Genomic DNA, 6,492 nt, shown 5'->3' with positions numbered 1-6,492 from the left:
ATATATATATTCTTCTAGGATCCAGATATAGACTTTAATATTTATGGGTATAAAATTATACGATAAAGTATACCCTCAGATATTAAAGATACAAAGTGTAAATAAATATGATACTAAAATTAAGACTTTAGAACAGTTAGGATTTAACCCGATATGGTAGAGACTCTCTCATAAAGAGTGATCTGCCTTGAACTTTAGATAAAACCAATAAATGAAAACCCAACTTAAAAAAAAAAAAAACAATCAAATAACAATGCAGCTTACCTTAGGTAGGCTGCAAGAGAGGTGATGTGTCTTCCCCTTGCACAACCAATCCTTTACTCAAACTCTCGCAGACCATAGGTTCCTAGTGACCATAATACTGGGTAGCGACTCCTAAACAAATCAAGCAAATGAACTATAAAATCGATAACGAATCCCACGCGTTAACGTGCACACAACTTCATTGATAACGTCAAAATTGGAGCCATTTGAAAACATGAAAGTTGTAGGAAATTATCTCAGCTTTTTAGAAAGAAAAAAAAGAGATTATTTGAATTTCTAGAACTCCAAATATGGGCCAAACACTGAACAATATTCGAGCTGGAGAACAGATTTAGACTTCTTCATTGTTGCTATAATTTGGACTTGCAAATGGCCTTATTAAATCTTGAGCTCTATATGAAAGTTGTAGGTTTATGTCTTATCTTTCCATCCATATAAAGTAGACCTAAATCCAAGATCTATAGCTTTAGATATGACCCAATTACCAGATTTATAGCTCCAGATATGACCCAATTACCAAACAGTATTCTGGTATGGACTGCACCAGCATCTCTTTTCTAAGTTTGGTCATCTCTTTGTCCTTTCATTTATGTGATAGGCCTGCATTTAAAATGAACATTTACCATAAATTAAAGGTATCTTATATTATTAGATATGTTAGTATAAAACATGTTTTAGTTAAGGAGTTATTGATACTTCAAGTGCAAAATGATAATATAAAACCTTGATAAAAATGCACTTTTAACTACTAATCATGAAGCTAAAAAATATTTTAATAGGGTGCATCCTTGAATTTTAATGAATCAAGAAACATTCATATTGGGTGATGTACAAATGAATTCAATCCATTCAGGTCTATTACTGCTTCTTATTCTTATAAGTCGTTGATATTCACAATTTATAACTTATCACTAGGGATATATACAAGGTTGTGGTTCATTTTTTTATTTATTTATGGTCATACTCAATCCTAAAAGTCCAAGTCAAAATATAGATGTTTGTTTTTGTCCATCGATTAATAAGTTAAAGGAGGTGTTGTCATCTGAGGCTTTAACATATGGTGCATTGAGGAAACATAATTTTTAGATTACAAAAAATTTAATGTGAACTATTAATTATTTTCTAGAATATGAACTAGTTTCTGGTTGCAACACCCATGAAAAACTAGCATGTCCATACTATATAAAAAATAATAAGGCCTTCACGTTAACAAATAACAGTAAAACATCTTTTTTTATTATCATATACGGTTCTTGATCATAAATATAAATATGACTTCTTTGTTGGCAGACTTGGAAGGGATGTTGCATCACTGCTGCCATTAGATGAAAAATTGTATGACGTGGTGTTAGAGTAAAATGAATTATTATAATGTAGTTTAGGGTTTTATTAATTATACACTATCTAATCCGAGAAATATTAGTGAAAACGATATTAGATGTCTATGTAAGAAGTATAAAAATAAAAATTTTATCGATCTAGATGTTATAACAATGCATCTTTTACAAAAAAAAAAAGTTTATGGAGAGATACTTGTGTTAGTTTGTACATGAAGAATCACATGCTCCTCACGAGACCATAGTAGAAAGGGTGGTTATATAAACTTCTAATTCTAGCAACGTGCATGAAATTGTAGATGATAAAAGTAATCCTTATAGGAATATAGTTATAAAAGTGAAAAGAGTGAATAAGTGTTATGTTGGTCAATTTCTAGTAGTAAATAAAGAACCTAAAGAAGACGTGATTAGGTTTTTTGATCTTTTGAAAGACTCTGACGAACCATTATAGGATGGGTACACAAATCATAAAAAAATTATCGATAGTTACATATGTGTTCACATTCAAGTCAGATCATAAATTAAATAAGGTTGATTATGAAAAAAATGTTAAATAAAAGAAAAGCATCTTACCTGAAAGGAATAGGCTAAAAGAAAACTTTTATACTATTAAATCTATGATGAAAACCTTCATTATAAGATACCATAAAGTTGACATATATCCAAACTTTTACATATTGTACTACATTAACAATACAAAGTTGACTGAGTGTTGAACATGTGGTATGTTTGTTATAAACCCATAACTGGTAAGGAAATGACTCTTGTCGCACTTAGAAAACTTAAATACTTCCCAATCACACCTAGATTGTGAATGCTATTTATGTCATAAAAGACTAATGAGCACATGATATGACATCATTCACATGATGTGGTGAATTAAGTGATGTGAACGCTTCTGTTGGTGAAGCCCAAAAAAATTTTAATAGGGTGCATTCTTAATTTTTAAAGGAATCAAGTAACATTCGTCTTAAATTATGTATGGACAAATTCAATCCATTCGGGTTATTTGCTGCTTCTTATTCTTGTTGGCCGTTGATATTCATGATTTACAACTTGTCATCAGGGATGTATATGAGACTGAAGTTTATGTTTTTATCTACGATTATACCCAGTCCTAATAGTCCTAGTTGAAATATAGATGTTTTTCTTCATCTATTGATTAATGAGTTAAAGTAGTTATGAACATCTAAGGCTTTGACATATGATATATCAAGGAAATATAATTTTCATATGAAGGTAGCTTTGATGTGGACTATTAATTATTTTCATGTGTATAAAATAGTTTTTGGTTGGAGCACACATGAAAAACTAGCACTTCCATAATGTTTGAAAAATAGCAATGCCTTCACGTTAACAAATGACGATAAACCATCATTTTTTTATTACCACATACAGTTCTTGCTAATGGATCACAAGTATAGAAAAAAAATAAAAATAACTTCATTATTGGTAGAGTTGAAAGGGATGTTGCATTGTCGTTACCTATTGTACCTTTGTCAGGGTGCGGCATTACGATGACCCTTTCCAAAGCGAGGATGGATGTCGAGGTCTTTGTTTTGTGAAAAAAGGAGTCACCACCTAGTATTATAGTCACTAGAAAACCTAACTAGTCTTTAAAGATTATAAGGCAAGGGATAAGTTATGTAAAAGAAAGGTTTTAGTACCTCTAGTATGCTCTACCTAAAATAAGTTGCTTTGTATTTGGTTTGTCTTATAATTACTATGGAGTTGGTGTTTTCTACTCCTATCAGTTTTTCTAGGCTAAGTTTGCTACAATGAACAAACTGAGATTCAAAATCTAAAAAGAAATAACATTTGGTCAATATGGATCATACCTTAGATATATCCACAAAATACTAAGGAGAACCAATACAAATCTCTTGAAATCTGTAGTTGATTCAAACTAAAACTTGCAACTCGTGGATTAGGAGATAACTAATATAGAAATCCAAGGAGATTCAATATGCTTAAAAGCTCACTTTTCTCTTTGGTATTTCAAGTGTTTTGATTGTAAATTGCAAGAAGAAATAGAAGAAAAAAATTACATTAGAAATTTAAGGAAATTTAAAGCGCTTTAAAAGCTCATTTTTTTCTTAGTATTTCATACTTTCATGGCTCGTAAAACATGGAATCAAAAATTAAAATGTTCCCAATTATTTTCAAGGTTACTTTCAAAGATGTGCAATTAAATTATTCTAAACAATATTTTGGGCATAAATCTACCCTTATGTTAAAAATGAACAAGTTGTGTTACTCTCAATAATATTTTGTACATTTATCTTTCATAGGTTTCTTTGCCTTTTTATTATTAAGGGATAATGACTTATTATTTCTAAAAAAATATTTTGAATATTAACCACTTGGGGTCTTTTTATCCAAATATTAATAGTGAATAATGATAAATTATTTCCAATAATATTTTGAATAGCAATCATTTTGAGATTTTTTATCCAAATATTAATATTAAATAAAAATAAATTTTTAAAAAACAATATTTTTATATTTTTAAAATATTGGTCAACACACTTTTAAATTTACAAACATATTGTAAAATCTAGAATATAATAAAATAATTTTTATATTTAAGAAATTCATGTAAAAATATTTTTTGAAACTTCAAATGTTTTTTTCCCTTAAAAAACATATTCAAAATATTTTTTAGGATATTAATCATATCCAACATACAAATTTTGTTTTTATATTTTGTCGAAATACAAACAACACATGTAAACCAAACATCACAATTAAAGAAGCCACCCGAACACATGTATATTCCAAAATTCACAGAGCCTGAATATAAGTCTGCCCGTTATTCTCAAAAGAAAAGCACAAGTTCGCACGCACCAAAAAAACAAAGTTGAACTCAAAGCCTTACAACAGAAACAGAAACCGTGTCTCACGCATATCCTCTTTTCCTAATCTCTGGCGCTGCTATGCTAGTTTCATGGAAGAGAAAAGGAACCTGGAAAGCATGCCTCTATACCTCATATATTTAGGACTGAACTAGATCCAAAAAAATCAAATGGCCGATTAATCCTCCTTTAAAGAACAGAAAGGAAAAAAGGTGACCAACAGGGCCAGCCCAAAAAGACCAAACCCTACAAAGGAAATGCTCTCACGCTTTTATGCTCTCCTCTGGACGAAGTTATGTTTAGAAGCAAAACCTCCTATGCAACATTCTAGGACAACAAGACAGCCGAACAAAAAGTGCAGGGATGATGCAGACCTATGAGACTCATGGTTCCTCACCAACTAGAAGTAAAAACAAAGAATATGAAAACCTTCTAAGCTTAAAACCGTGGAAGAAAAACAATGGAAAAGCAACACAATTTTGTTGTCAAAATAAAGAGAAAAAAAAACTGAAAGTTCGAACCCCAAAAAAAAGGAAGACAGGATTTGAAAAGAAAGCACATCATACACCAATTTAAATATAGCAGGGAAAAAGAAGCAGCGAAGTCTTATGCCTGCAAACCTTGCTTGTTTGAATGCAGAAGATGAAGTACAGACAGGTGGAAAAGCCTGTGCCTTTATGCCTCTGAAAGCCAAAGAAACCTTCCTCTTTTTGTCGTTCGGAGTTCTAAAAAACCCTTAGATTTTGTGAACTCCTGTTTGGCAATGTAGGATAGACTGGATATAATCTTTCCTCTCGTTCTCGTTGGTTTTCTGTTTCTCTAACCTCAGCCTTATGCTTGTTCTCTCTGTTTTTTATTTTCACTCTTTCTTTGCACCTCTCACAGCTTCCTCCTCCCTCTGTTTTTGGTCTCTCCTCTCTCTTCTCCTCCTCTTTTTTGTACTGCAATGCAGGTTCTTGTACTAAAACCGTTTCCCTTGCAGTTGCAAACCTGAGGTGAAAATAGGAGGTACTTGTACTTGAACAGACCAAGCTGGCCTGAGGACACAAGGACGAGAGAATAAAAGAAAAGCCAGCTGGAACGACTATAGAGGAGAGAAAGATCTTCAGATGAGGAGAGGTACTTTTCAAAAAATGCAAATGAACAAGTAACAAATTCAAGTCAGAATGGTAGTCTAACAAGATAAGGAGACTGCTATGATTCATCCAAAATTAAAAGGGACTCGCTTACAAGACAATTTGGTTGTTGCTTGCCTTCGCTCCTTACACAAGACATGCACAAAGGCATTACAAACACGCCGTTGAACCAGATCAAATGCGTAGAATCCTGAGAAAGCCCTGTGACGAGATAAATTAGAAAATATAAAAAATAAAACGTATGCTTGCACGTCTGATCATTAGCTAAAATAAATAATATATGCAATAATGTAGTAACTTTGAAAGTCAAATGTACCTTATAAAACAAAAATATTTGATAGCTGTCGCTTCAGATTTTAGAATGGAACCTGTCTGGTAAACTTGGGAGTTAATAAGCTTAAATAAGTACTTTCGTCCAAATCCAGGCATTAAATGTCGATTTGACCTCATAAATGAGATTTGCTACTCACTTTTTCCCTTGTAATTTAAGTTCAAGTCAGCCTGCGCTATCTAGCGATGCCACAACTTGATTATAAAATTTTGAAGAACGTTGATATTTTAGTAGGGATAAACAACCACTCATTTAGATTATATGCTGGATAATATTGATTTGATTGTACTGAAGAGGATAATATTAGATTAATTTGGGGATTGTATATATCATCTTTAGTAAACTTTAAATACGCTGCTTATGGTAATGTAATGCAATAAGAAACAATTGCCTGTTCACGTTTCAGTAAACAAACGAAAGAAAAAACCATGAGAACAAATCGTTCTACCCACGTCCAATTAATTCAGGTTGGGGCTGTTTCAAAACAGCGCCGTCTTGTTTCCTTAGCTGAAGAAGGGAAAAACAATGTGAATCAATGTATAAAAGAAGGACGGTGTCGTTTGTTGCTG

The sequence above is a fragment of the Populus euphratica genome, unplaced genomic scaffold, assembly GCF_000495115.2.
Source record: "Populus euphratica unplaced genomic scaffold, PopEup_1.0 scaffold166.1, whole genome shotgun sequence".
Lineage (NCBI taxonomy): Eukaryota > Viridiplantae > Streptophyta > Magnoliopsida > Malpighiales > Salicaceae > Populus > Populus euphratica.
This window is presented reverse-complemented; position numbering follows the sequence as displayed.